The following is a 12,296-nucleotide window of genomic DNA, read 5'->3' on the forward strand; positions in this document are numbered from 1 at the left end:
CATACACAGTTGGAGTGCAAGTAACAGGTAGGGTTTGGGGGATCTTCCTGAGTTTGTAGCTGTAGATATTTGGGACAGCGCAAAGATACCTTAATTTCTAAGGTGCCTTCCAGCAATGGAATTTTTAAATGAGTACTGATCAACAAAGCTCATAATAGCTGAGAGAAATGTGGTATATTAATGTTTAGATTTGAGAATGTTTAGCTCTGCATTTCCCTATGGAAGCCTTCTCATTAAGACTTCTGGAAAGACTGCTTAGTTCTTTGTCTATTAGAGACATGATGGGAGAACATGAAAACAATATAGTAAAGCAAAAGAAACAATTGTGACCAAGATTTGAACCTGGGTCTTAAGAAGCATGATGAAAAAAGGGTACCGTATATACTTGCATAAAAGCCGACCCGCATATAAGCTGAGGCGCTTAATTTTACCACAAAATCTGGGCAAACTTATCGACTTGCATATAAGCCAAAGATGGGAAATGCAGCAGGCTACTGGTAAATTTAGTGTGGCCTAAGCGCTTAATCCATTCTCAATCATCACAGGCTTTCCCATCCAGCCTCCCTCCCAACAAATACAGAAAAGTCAAGAGGATGAATAGCTGCTGATTTTTGTACCCCACTTTCCACTAACCAAAGGAGTCTCAAAACAGCTTACAATTGTCTTCCCTTCCTCTCTTGATGCCAGATACCCTGAGAAAGCACTGACAGAACTACCCTGTGAGAACAGCTCTGACAGAAGAAGCAAACCAGAGCAGAACAATAGTACCCAAAGTTGGCAACCTACTACAACAAGTACAAGAGCTACCAAACTGGGGGCTACAGTGACCTCCCAGAACAAAACACTTAAAGAACTGTAAAAATCAACTTTTAAAAGAAGCACAACCCCAAGAAGAAAAGGCAAACAAATGCTGCCCCTCAGATAAAAGAAGAAACACTGAAAAAACAGTAAATCCCAAAGCAACCCCAAAACCCACCACACCCCACCCCCAGACATGATTAGGAAAAGGGGGGAAAATATCAGAATCCCTCAGTCAAACCATTGATGTCCTACAAGCTGCCAGAGTAAGCATTCAAGATATTTGCAGAAGGCGATGGTTAGCTGGGAGCAATTAGCTCACTTGCAAAGAGCTTAGTTTTTAAGGTCTTTGCAGAAGGGCAAAGGTTAACTGGAGGCCACTAACTCACTTGCAAAGAGCTCAGGTTGCAGGTGCAAAGGTGCAATGGGCTGGCTGGGGGCAGGCTGTTAATCAATTAACCGAGTATAAGCCAAGGAGTTCTTTTAAGTGCTAAAAACTGCTAAAATCCTAAACAAAATTAAACCACAAATAGTAATCCATGGTTAAGTGTGTCTCCTTTAAGTAATACTGAGTGTTGATGCTGAAAGCTGAACAAAGTTCTGGTTAATCCTTTTTTCAAAAAGATTTCCTCAGTAGCAAAGCTAAAGTAGAACAAATAACATATAAACAATACAAAATATAAATCCCAAATTACAATTCCCCCAAAGGGACAAAAAATAAGTGAAACTTACCCTATGAGGCATAGAAAACAGCTCTAGGAAGGAACCAAGCTCATATTGGCTGTTTTTTCCCATCTCTTTTGGATGTGTATGCTGTTTCAGTATGTTAAATGAATATCCCCGGACAGGTCAAATTATGTTTGTGCATGTGCATCTATCCAGCATGGCTAGGATTAGCCTTATTCAAGCACAAGCCTGTGGATGAGGCCTTAATGATAAGCAAACTATGTGATAAGCAAACAGTATATAACAACTGTAGAAAAAATATAGGAACCTTAGTGTGTCTAGGCACAAATATGCCTAGAAATGCTAAGGTTCCTAACTGGAAGCAGTGACAAGATGGCTCAAGCAGAGCCATCTGAAACTCAATCATTCATGCATCTTTTAAACCTGTATTTATGTCCACCACCATACGTTTTGCCTACTTAATCACATTACAATATAGAGTAGCTATTCTCTGTACAAAACCCATTATTACTATTGATTATATTGCAAAATCTTCAATGATCTGGATATAGAACATCATTTCACTTACCAGAGATACTTTAGGTATGACCTATTTTCATCTTCCTACACTTCTAAAATGTTTTCTGTATAATGAGAAAACTAATTACAAGTAGACAATAGAGTTACAATGATAGCAATCTAATTTTTTGTGATGGCTGATGGATCCATGCTGAAGAGTCTTCAAGAAGGGGATTGAAACTGGATTTAATAGAATTGCAGTCTGAATAGGTCAGAGATTAAAGTTTCCAAGACTGACATTCAGTATGCAATAATATAATTATAAAGTGAGTTCCATTTGACTGCCCCTTTGTGAGAATGTGGCTCAGGATCACTATCTTGGGGGATCAACTATCTTGGTTATCTCACCAAGCACTGCTTCACTTTTCCCTCCCAAATTTCATGTGGAGAATTTCTAATCTTGTTGTCAGGAGGTAATTTTATCAGCAGCCTCCTGTTGCACAGTTACTAGCTACAAAGTGACTGAATATCTGAACAAAAGGAGTTAGAAAAATACTTTATATGCCCATGGAGAAAATTGCAGGCTAAATTCTAAACTTATGTCCTTTAATGTAATTTAGCTGACCTTGCATTCTTCTAAATTCCCTGGGGATCAGCTGGGCCTTGTAATGGCATAATTGTGCTTGTTAATATTTCTTTTAACTTTTAAAATCCCTTCTAGTGAATTTATCCATGGACACATAATGTTCTATTTCAAGAGGTCCTTGAAATTTTCTTATACTACCTGTACTCTGTATACCTTTAATTACACCATTGTTGCTAATAAATATTTTAAACTGATGTGAAGGACCTAGTATCCTGATTACTGTGTGAAAGCAGGGCTTCCCATAGGTATAAGCAGACTGGCTGTTAGGTGGGCATAAACTCCATGTTCCTGTCATCAGCCCTCTGTGCCAAAAATCTAGAAGGTCATCTGGCCGCGGGGGGGGGAGCGCTTCTCGGGGGCCTCGCAGAGGCACCGGGTCTGCTTGCCAAGCCCCCGGGGAGCGCTCCCTCTCCCCCACCCCCTCGCCCTCAGCACTTCTCGGCGGCCTGGCGAGCTGTTGGGAAGCTGACGGAGAGGACCCTTCAAAGGCCATTCTTATGAAGTTGGTTTGAATATAAAAACGTTTGAACATTACTTCTAAAAGGTAATGCCACTGAGGAAGTATTTGAAAATGAACAGTGTGTAACTCTGTGAACTCGTTTTGGTGTTTGCACTTGTCTTTCATGCTCATTAAACAACGGGCTTTTTTTCAAAGACTTTATTCTATGGAAATCGTTGGTTTCTTTGTTCTTTTTTACCCCACCTGGAAGTTGGCAACCCAGCTGGCTGCATATGGAGGACTCAGAAATCAAAGCCAGCTCTTGCGACTGGCTGCTACTCTTTAACCACTTTATCACACTGGACCGCAAGATCGAGCGGGGAGTGGGGGCGGGGAGGAGGACCAGAACCCAGGAAGGTCACAGTGCAAGTGTATGTGCTAGCGCCTGTTGTATTCCTAGGTGCAATGGGCTTTGCCTCTAGTTTTTAAATATTCTACTGTTTTAATTGTGACACATAAACCAACTTAAGCCATGAGGAAAATATACATCTTTTAATAAAATATGCCAGTTTTTCCTTGATAAATAAGCAGACTAAGCACCTAGGCTGGCAAAGACGCAGAGGAGGCGTTAGATGGCAACATGAGCAGAAAAGGGCTTTGCACCAAGGGCAGTGGGGGCAGGGAGCTGCAGCCCCTGATTAGTGTTGCTGAAGTTTTATCTAGAAAGGGGAAACAGGTGAAAGTTAAGCCTGTGATTGATATCTGTCTGCACATTGGGAATTCCAAAGCCATCACAAACAATAGAAAGGCACTTTCTCATTGGCTCTACCAACTGAAAGGTGGACATAGCTGCTTTATAATCCCCTTCTGCCTGTTTACTCTTGATTAATCCTCTGCATGCTGAAATGATCCTCCCTGCATCCATTTCCTAGATGTCCTACATTTGATTGGCATTCCACCCCTCAGTGAATATATTTACTTAATATTTAGGATTAGGAGTTTCAAAGATTAATTAGATTGCAGATTAATAGAGAAAGTTTATATTTAGTTTGGGTTCCTTTAGAACATGTAAGGATAAGGTTTGTTGGATAGCATAATTTAGATTAAATTTAAATCTTATAGATTTATAGATTTTGTCCGTACATACTACGTCTACATGTAAAAGATACATGGTCAGGTTTTTTTTCTGGCTGTGTTCTCCCGTGGCAGATGGCTAAAGAGGTGAGTATGCTTGTTCTGGCAGGATAAGATGTGGGCATGGTAGAGGATACCGGCATGTGAAGACACTCCCTGAATCCACTGCAGAACCATCTGTCTGAGAATAAGGAGAACGCTTGTTTTACGTGTCCTGCTCCAATTCACTACACTACCCTTCCACCTTGTTCAGCACCACCACTTGGGGGCAACAACTGATAGGGCTATCAGTGGACTGCATCTTAGCAATGGGTAGCAGAGATGGTGCAGTTTCAAGTTCCAGTGTCACTTGTGCATGAGAGGGTGAATTAGGCATGTATGATGCCCCCTTAGAATCATAGAGTTGGAAGGGGCCATACAGGCCATCTAGTCCAACCCCCTGCTCAACGCAGGATCAGCCCAAAGCATCCTAAAGCATCCAAGAAAAGTGTGTATCCAACCTTTGCTTGAAGACTGAGTATTTAACAGCACAAAATAAGGCTCTATACCATCTTGAATTGCTATCTGGATCATGTACTTGATGGTTTGAACAGTATATTCTGCCTGCCAATTGACCAGAGGTATCCTGGACTCAAATAGTCACAGATTATTTATTTTGGTATGCTATGGTGTGCATAATAAATTTGCTGATACAGTTATGACCATATTGTCAGCTGGGTGAAGAACTTCTGAGAACTTAGAAATATATACGATTACCAAGTAGTTGTAGCCTTGTAGCTCAAATATGACAGCAGCTACATACAGCCATGGCAGGTCCAGGATCTTATGTGAAATCATCAGTTCTCTATGATTGGCTGGCTAGAGTTTTTGGCCCTATCTCTGCATTCATATTTGGCCAATACATCAGTGCTTTATCATTTCCATTGAGACTGTTGACTTGTTGCTGTGGAACATTCAGCAGTTTTGACATGTATTCTCTTGCACCCTATGGAATGATTTTTGTACCTATTATCAATAAGTTCTACATCAGCTATGGAGGGATCATCTTAATATCATACTTCTGTAGCTGTATTAACTGTCTCTGCACACTAACTGACATCATTCCATTTGGCCTGGCAAGAATAGCTTCTAAGGGTTTACATGCAGACTAGACAGTGCAAAGACCATTGGCAGCAGCTCCTATTCTGCCTTGGCCAGGAACCAGGGTGCATATTGTATTGGTCTCCCTTGAATCAGTCTTGACTTCTGTGTGTTCTCTTGAACTGAAATACTGCAAAACTAGTGCTGCTAAGATGGCCATCTTCTATTTATCAAAAGCTGCTTGGTGGTCAGGGCCTTACCAAGAAGCAGCTTGGTGTAGTGGTTAGAAGCACAGACTTCTAATCAGGTGAGCTGGATTTAATTCCATGCTCCTTCCACACATGCATCCAGCTGAGTGGCCTTGGGCTTGCCACAGCACTGATAAAGCTGTTCTGACCAAGTAGTCAGTCTCACCTACCTCACAGGGTGTCTGTTGTGGAAAGGGAATGCAATTGTAAACTGCTTTGGGACTCCTGGTATAGAAAAGCGGCATACAAGAACCAATCCTTCTCCTTCTCCTCCTCCTCCTCCTCCTAAATGATGCTATTGTGCAAGAATCTTGAGAGATGTTGTCATAGTGGCTTTTTTAGGTATATATTGAAACAGATACTGAATGGTGATAAAAATCCTTTGTTGGGGGGGGTGCAACTGGACTATTGCTCCCACTTTGCTGTTATCTAGTCCCATGTCATCCTTAGAGAAGATTTGACCAGTGTACTTAACAGTATTCACCAGAGATTGAATTTTGGCTTTGTTTACTTACCTTCTTCATGCTCTCTCAAGGGCCTGCCGGAACACTTCACCATATTCATCTATGGGGAATGCTGCAATAATAATATCAACTAAAATCATATGATCACCTGGGATATCACCAAAACATTTATAAGTTTTCTGCTAAAAGACCTCACCGACAGACATGATGAGCACTGAGTGCCCTCTTTAAGCCATGTGGGGTGGGCAGAGGACTAGCATGAAGGACCTTGAAATTATGGTCCACATCCCCCAAATAAAATCAGCTTGGCACAGAGAATTAACTTTACTTACAGCAAAGAATTCTGTGTTCAAGGCTGCCTGAAAAGACAAAATGATGCTAGAAAGTAATTCATTAAGATACTTATCAGCTCTAGATTTCAAGGCATTGCTTTATGTATCACATTACCTTGGATCTGAGTTGCTGGGGGGGGAGTTTCATTTTTGTTGTACATCTTATGGAGAACTGTGAGCACAGCAGAGGGAGCTGGAGTACTGCTGAATGGCAGTCAGATGTCTAAAGAACCCCCGAAGAGACTTTTTCAGCCTGCATTTCCATTTTTATTTAAATCTGCATTTTAATCAGATTTACATAACTCTAATGTTAAAATAGATTAGAAATTAAACATACTTCCACAGCATTGTTCAGCTCCTAGAGAGTTCAAAAATGAAATATTTACTTCCTCATAATAATGACCTGGAAGATGCATGCAGAATATATTTGATTTACTGCAGAATTTACAGGGAGAATGTTGTGATTAAGAAGGTAAGCTGCTGTGCTGGAGAACTCTGTGTGTGTGAACAGGCTTGGGTGTGAAATATATTCTGTAACAGCATGCCAGCCTGATCCAATTGTCAAAGGGCAGGGAACATACACAATGTCAAACTGTGAGGTAGCCACAATTACATATGCAATGATGACATATACTGGACTAGTGGAATACAATTTTTAAAACTTCCCTGAAAATTCAACCAATTCACAATGTTGCAGTTCAAATTTTAACAAGAGATCATGCAAATTACAATTATTTTATCACTTTTTTTGTTCCTACTATGTTTCTGGTCCTAGTTCAAATCGTTAAATGGTTTAAAATCAGGATACCTGGAAGACAGTGGTTTCCAATGAGAGATCATCTGGTGAGGCTTTGTTCCATATTCCACTGCTGTTAGAAGTTCAGTAGATGGTGACATGCCATTTGACAGGATTTTCCCTGTGACGATCTTACAAATATTCTTTCTGATTTTCATCATTTTGACTTTCTTGTCTGTGAGGCTATCATAAGCTACTTTGTGGAGATAACCTTGCTGCTCTGCCAGACCTTTCTCCCACCAGGTTTGACGTGAAATGTGAACTAGAGGTCTCTTGACCATCTCAGAGTCCTATTTTGGACCGCTTCTCTCTGGGAGAAATAGACAAGGCCCTAGCAGTGGTTCAGCCAATCACATGACCTCTTGACCCATGTCCCTCATGGCTGGTAGTGCTGAGGCATTCCGGGGCCCTCCCTGAGATATTAGCAACTTGCCCCTGACTTCAGGGACATTCCTGGAGAGGCTGAAAGCGGCAGTGGTGTGGCCTTTATTGAAAAAAACAGGAAATGGATCTCACTAACCCAGCCAACAACTGTTCGATTTCACATATAGTGTTCCTGAGTAAGATAACTGAATGGGCAGTGACAGGACAACTCCAAGGATTCTTGGAAGAAACTTCAGCCCTTGACTCTTTCCAGTCTGGCTTTCAGCCTGTCCATGAGGTGGAGACAGCTATGATCTCCTTGATGGATGATCTCTGGAAGAAGTTTGAATATAGGCAGGTTGGCACAGCAGCGGCCTTTGATATGGTCAGTCATAAACTATTGACCTACCACCTTGCTGAGATAGGAGTTAGAGATACAGCCTTGAAATTACTAAAGTCCTTTCTCCAAACTCGAGGACAGAGGGTGGCAGTAGGGGAACGTATGTCTGAGTATAGGCCCTGAAATATGGGATTCCAAAGAGAGCCATTCTTTCCCTAATGCTTTTTGATATCTATATGCACCCCCTTGCCCAGCTAATATGAAGTTTTGGGTTGGGTTGTTATCAGTATGTAGATGACCATCTATCAACACCCCCAGACAACATCTGGCCAGGTATCTGTAGGCCATCACAGATTGGCTCAAGCAGAGTTGAAGTTGAATCCATCCAAGATGGCGGTCCTCTTGTTGGAAAAATAAACAATAATAAATCTTGTCAGAATGTCAATCAGAAAGTAATTTGAAGTCAAACCTGAAGGGTTGTTGTTAAGTTGCTAACCAGCTAAGCAGCATTCATATGATTACTAGTGACACCAAAAAATCACTGCTGGGATCGTAGGGACTTCAAGCCATGTGGAGTGGAAATTTCAAGTACCTGTAGCTGGGAGATCCCTTTGTTTAAGATGGGGAACATTTGGCCCGGTGCACCTCATTTGCCCTGTTCTCCTACAAAGTTCCCAGTACAGAAATGGTCAGATCTGTGCCTAATCTACAAAGGATAACCTGTAACTACAAATGCTCTGCAAAAACTCTGGAACAGTTATTCTGGAAGGATTTAGGGTTAAGTCTAGTCTAAAAGTCCCAACAAATTTGCAATCACTCAGTCTTATGGATATACACTTCAGTGCATCTGGTGAAGTAAATTCTGATCCTGGAATAAATTTTGCTAGTCTTTATGGTGCTACTGGTCTCCTCTTTTGTTTTACTGCAAGAGACTAACACAGCCACTCATGTGAAATTTGGCAAGAGATTAAAAGGCAAGGGTTGACAATAAAATGGCTATCATTGTAATGTCCCTGTATAGATCTATGGTGTCATTGCCAAGGGCGTGAATTCAGATACATCTGAGCTGAAATGAAACCTGAAATTTGCTATCTAGTCTGGTCTATCAAGGTCAGTATTCCTTTCCTGAAAGGAAAATAATATGACTTCTTTTTTTGAAAGGTGCTTCCCAGTGGTTGTATTTGGAATAACTTGTACAATTCTCCATTTGAAAAAGGATATCATACAGATTTGCACCCAGACAAGGTGCATAAAATTGCAGCTGAAATAATCAAACCTTCAGTTTGAGGAAAGCCTAAAGACATTAGAACATTGTCTGGTGAGGAGAAATAGAAGATAGAAATTATGGCTAACCATTATTGGTGGATCTGTCACTTATGTGTTTTTATAATGCTGCTTTAAAACTCTCTGAGCTTGTGATATACATCTTGGGGCAGTGAGTTCTGTCAGTTAACTATGTGTGCCATCCACTGAATCAACTTCATTGGGTGCCCTCAAATTCCAGCATTCTAGAAGGACATGGTCCTGCCAATGCTAATTTCTTTTAAATCACTATTGCTTACAGTTTGATAGAGTCAAGGACATACTTAAACTTTTTATGACAATCAATGGGGCAAGTAACATGATATTTAACAACAACAACCCCCTGAGAAATTCAGATAAGCACCTTATTTTGCTCTAAAAAAACCCTTTAAGTCAGGGGTAGTCAACCTGTGGTCCTCCAGATGTTCATGGACTACAATTCCCATGAGCTCCTGCCAGCAAATGCTTTAAATGACTGCTTTAAATGACTAAATCAGTTGAAATATACCATAAAAGATCAGTGAGGATAAAAATAACAAAGTTGGAAGAATTGTTATCTAATGCAGAGGTTACTTTAGCAAGATTGAGTCCAAGATGGTTTCAAAGTCCTACACTGGTATCTGGCTATACTGGCCCACTGGATTACCAGTGTTCTAGAGGTAATTGTATTTAAAGAAAATAGCAACACTATATTCTTTCCTTTATGCCTCACAACCTGCATTGTCATGATTTGCGATAGCCAATCAGATGTAGGCCTATGATATAACCCAATCAACCTTTGATGTAACTAACCAAGTGATGCAACCAATTAGCTAAAATTGCCAATTAGTCTCTGAAGCTGTTGTATCAGATTCAATTAACAAGAACTCACAAATCTTTATGTTAATGAAGTAGAATGTGTAAGCCCACTGAGATAGCTTTGAAACACTCAGAAGTATGGAATGACCAGTGCTGCTAATCTTTAAGTTTCCTCATTGGGAATTTGCTGTCCTGACTCCCATACGGGAGCATGAATCCGGGGTGGATGAGGTGCACCAGGCCAAATGCTCCCCTGTGCAGGAGCAGGAAGAGATGGGGCAGCCTGCTCCAGCTCAAACTCCAACTTGCAGCCCAGAGCAGAGCCTACCATGTAGAAATGGTCTTAATGCCCACTTCCCAGATTCCTTCAACCCAAGAAAAATATAAAATCTTTTTGATGTGGAAACACATCTTCTGGCACATTCAAGGGCTGGAGCAGGATGGAAATGAATATGGATGTGATGTCCATCTGTCCTGCCCCAGCCCCCATGACAGATAGTGAGGCCAGCCATGGAACATAGATGGTAGAGTTGGTGCCTGGCCAGGCCTAGCACCGAGGCCTGCTTACTGCATCGCCACTACCACCACCCATCTTCCATGGCCATCTTTGCTGTTAGGAGTGGGGGCTGACCATGGGTGGCAGTGGTGGTGCAGCAAGTGGAGCTTAGTGCTGTGCCTGGCCAGCTGCCAAGCCCATTTGTCCTAAACCTTCACTCCAAATGGCAGGGCCAGCCATGGAAGACAGGTGTTGGAGGCAGTGGCATGCCAGGCCCGGTGCTGAGTCCTGCTCACTGTACTACTGCTGCAGCCACCCATCTTCTACAGCTGGCCCTGCCATCAGGATGGGCAGCAGAGGTGGCAGAGGCAACGCAGTGAGTGGGGCTCAGCACAGTCCCATTCCTCCAGTGGCTGTGGCTGAGGGTCAAGGACCATGGCCAAGAGATGATGTAGGCAGCCATGGGGCCCTGGCCAGCTGCCATATCCATTATATGGAATGTGTTTCCACATAATGGGTGACAATCTGAATCTCGCATGTTTTTACTAAATATTTTCGATGAGTTGGATCAATAGGTGTCGTTGCAATCACTGAGGGAATTTTTCTGTGAGCAGATGACTTGGTGTGATCTGAATGGCTCTTTTGGAGGCAGTATACTGTATTTTGTTGCCTTATGTCTTCTGATGCAAGAATACAGATTGGAAAACCTCTCTGTATCAAGACAAGTAGCCCCAGCCAAATGTTATAGAGGAAGAATAAGTGAATAACCCATGCTTCTGACCTAGATGTTCTTTTAACAGCCAAGACTATTTAATTATTTAGTTTACTTTCACTCATTATTCAAGTAACCTGTGGGATGTATCTTCCCCCAATTTTCTATCACAATTTGGTGAGGTAAGTTAGAGAGAAAAATGTTAAAAATATATGTGTGTAAGAGGTGATTCATCAGTGTGGTTAGTGCTAAGTTATACCTGACTTCTAATTTCCTATGGAGGAGAAGCAGAGAGGAGAGGAGGGAGGCCTAATGTGATGTTTCATTAATCATTTTGGATTCAACCATATGCCTGGCAGAAAAGCACCATTTTCCAGGGCCCATCAGAACTTTGATAGTCCTAATAGGGCCCAGATCTCTTGTGGCATCTTGTTCCAAGAGGCTGGTGCCAGGGCCAAAAAGGCCCTAGCTCTAGTTGAGGCCAATCACTGTTCTTTGGGGCCAGTGACCGCCAACAGGTTGGAATTAGCAGAGAGCAGTGCTCTTTAAGGGAGATAATCAGAGAGGCAATCCAACAGATACACAGGACTCCCTAGGAAGGTCCCTGAGAACAGGGATAGTTATTTTCTGGAACAATTTTCCAATCCTCTAATTGCTAGTTTTTATAAGCCATTAGGGACAAAGGTCCAGGAGGTAACTGGTCAGCCTCACTGCAGTTAGCACCATATTCACCTTGGTTTGTATAACCCCCTGAAGCTTTCAAAGCCAACTCCTGAAGGTGGCCATAATATTACTATATTAACAGTTGGGGAAAGGTTACTGTGAGATGTCAAGATCTTATCCACAAAATAGCTCACAAAGGCCTCACAGCTAATAGCCATTGAGTATTATTTGAACACCCTTCCTCTAGGTGGTAAAAGACTAAACTACCCCTTAGGTTTGTTTTTATTGAACAATTGAGCATATATTGGTATTTTTTTTCAACATTCATTACTTAGTTTTCACATACAAGAGCATATATCATAAGGAAACTACAGGACAACAGCCAGAGCTTGTGTAGTGGAAAGTATAAAAAGAAAACTAAAGGCTGTATCTTTTTTTTTAAAGCTCAAACTGAAACAATCAATATATGTGTGTGTGTATGATGGAGCACCTGCCTTTTG

The sequence above is a fragment of the Paroedura picta genome, chromosome 5 (genome assembly GCF_049243985.1).
Source record: "Paroedura picta isolate Pp20150507F chromosome 5, Ppicta_v3.0, whole genome shotgun sequence".
Lineage (NCBI taxonomy): Eukaryota > Metazoa > Chordata > Lepidosauria > Squamata > Gekkonidae > Paroedura > Paroedura picta.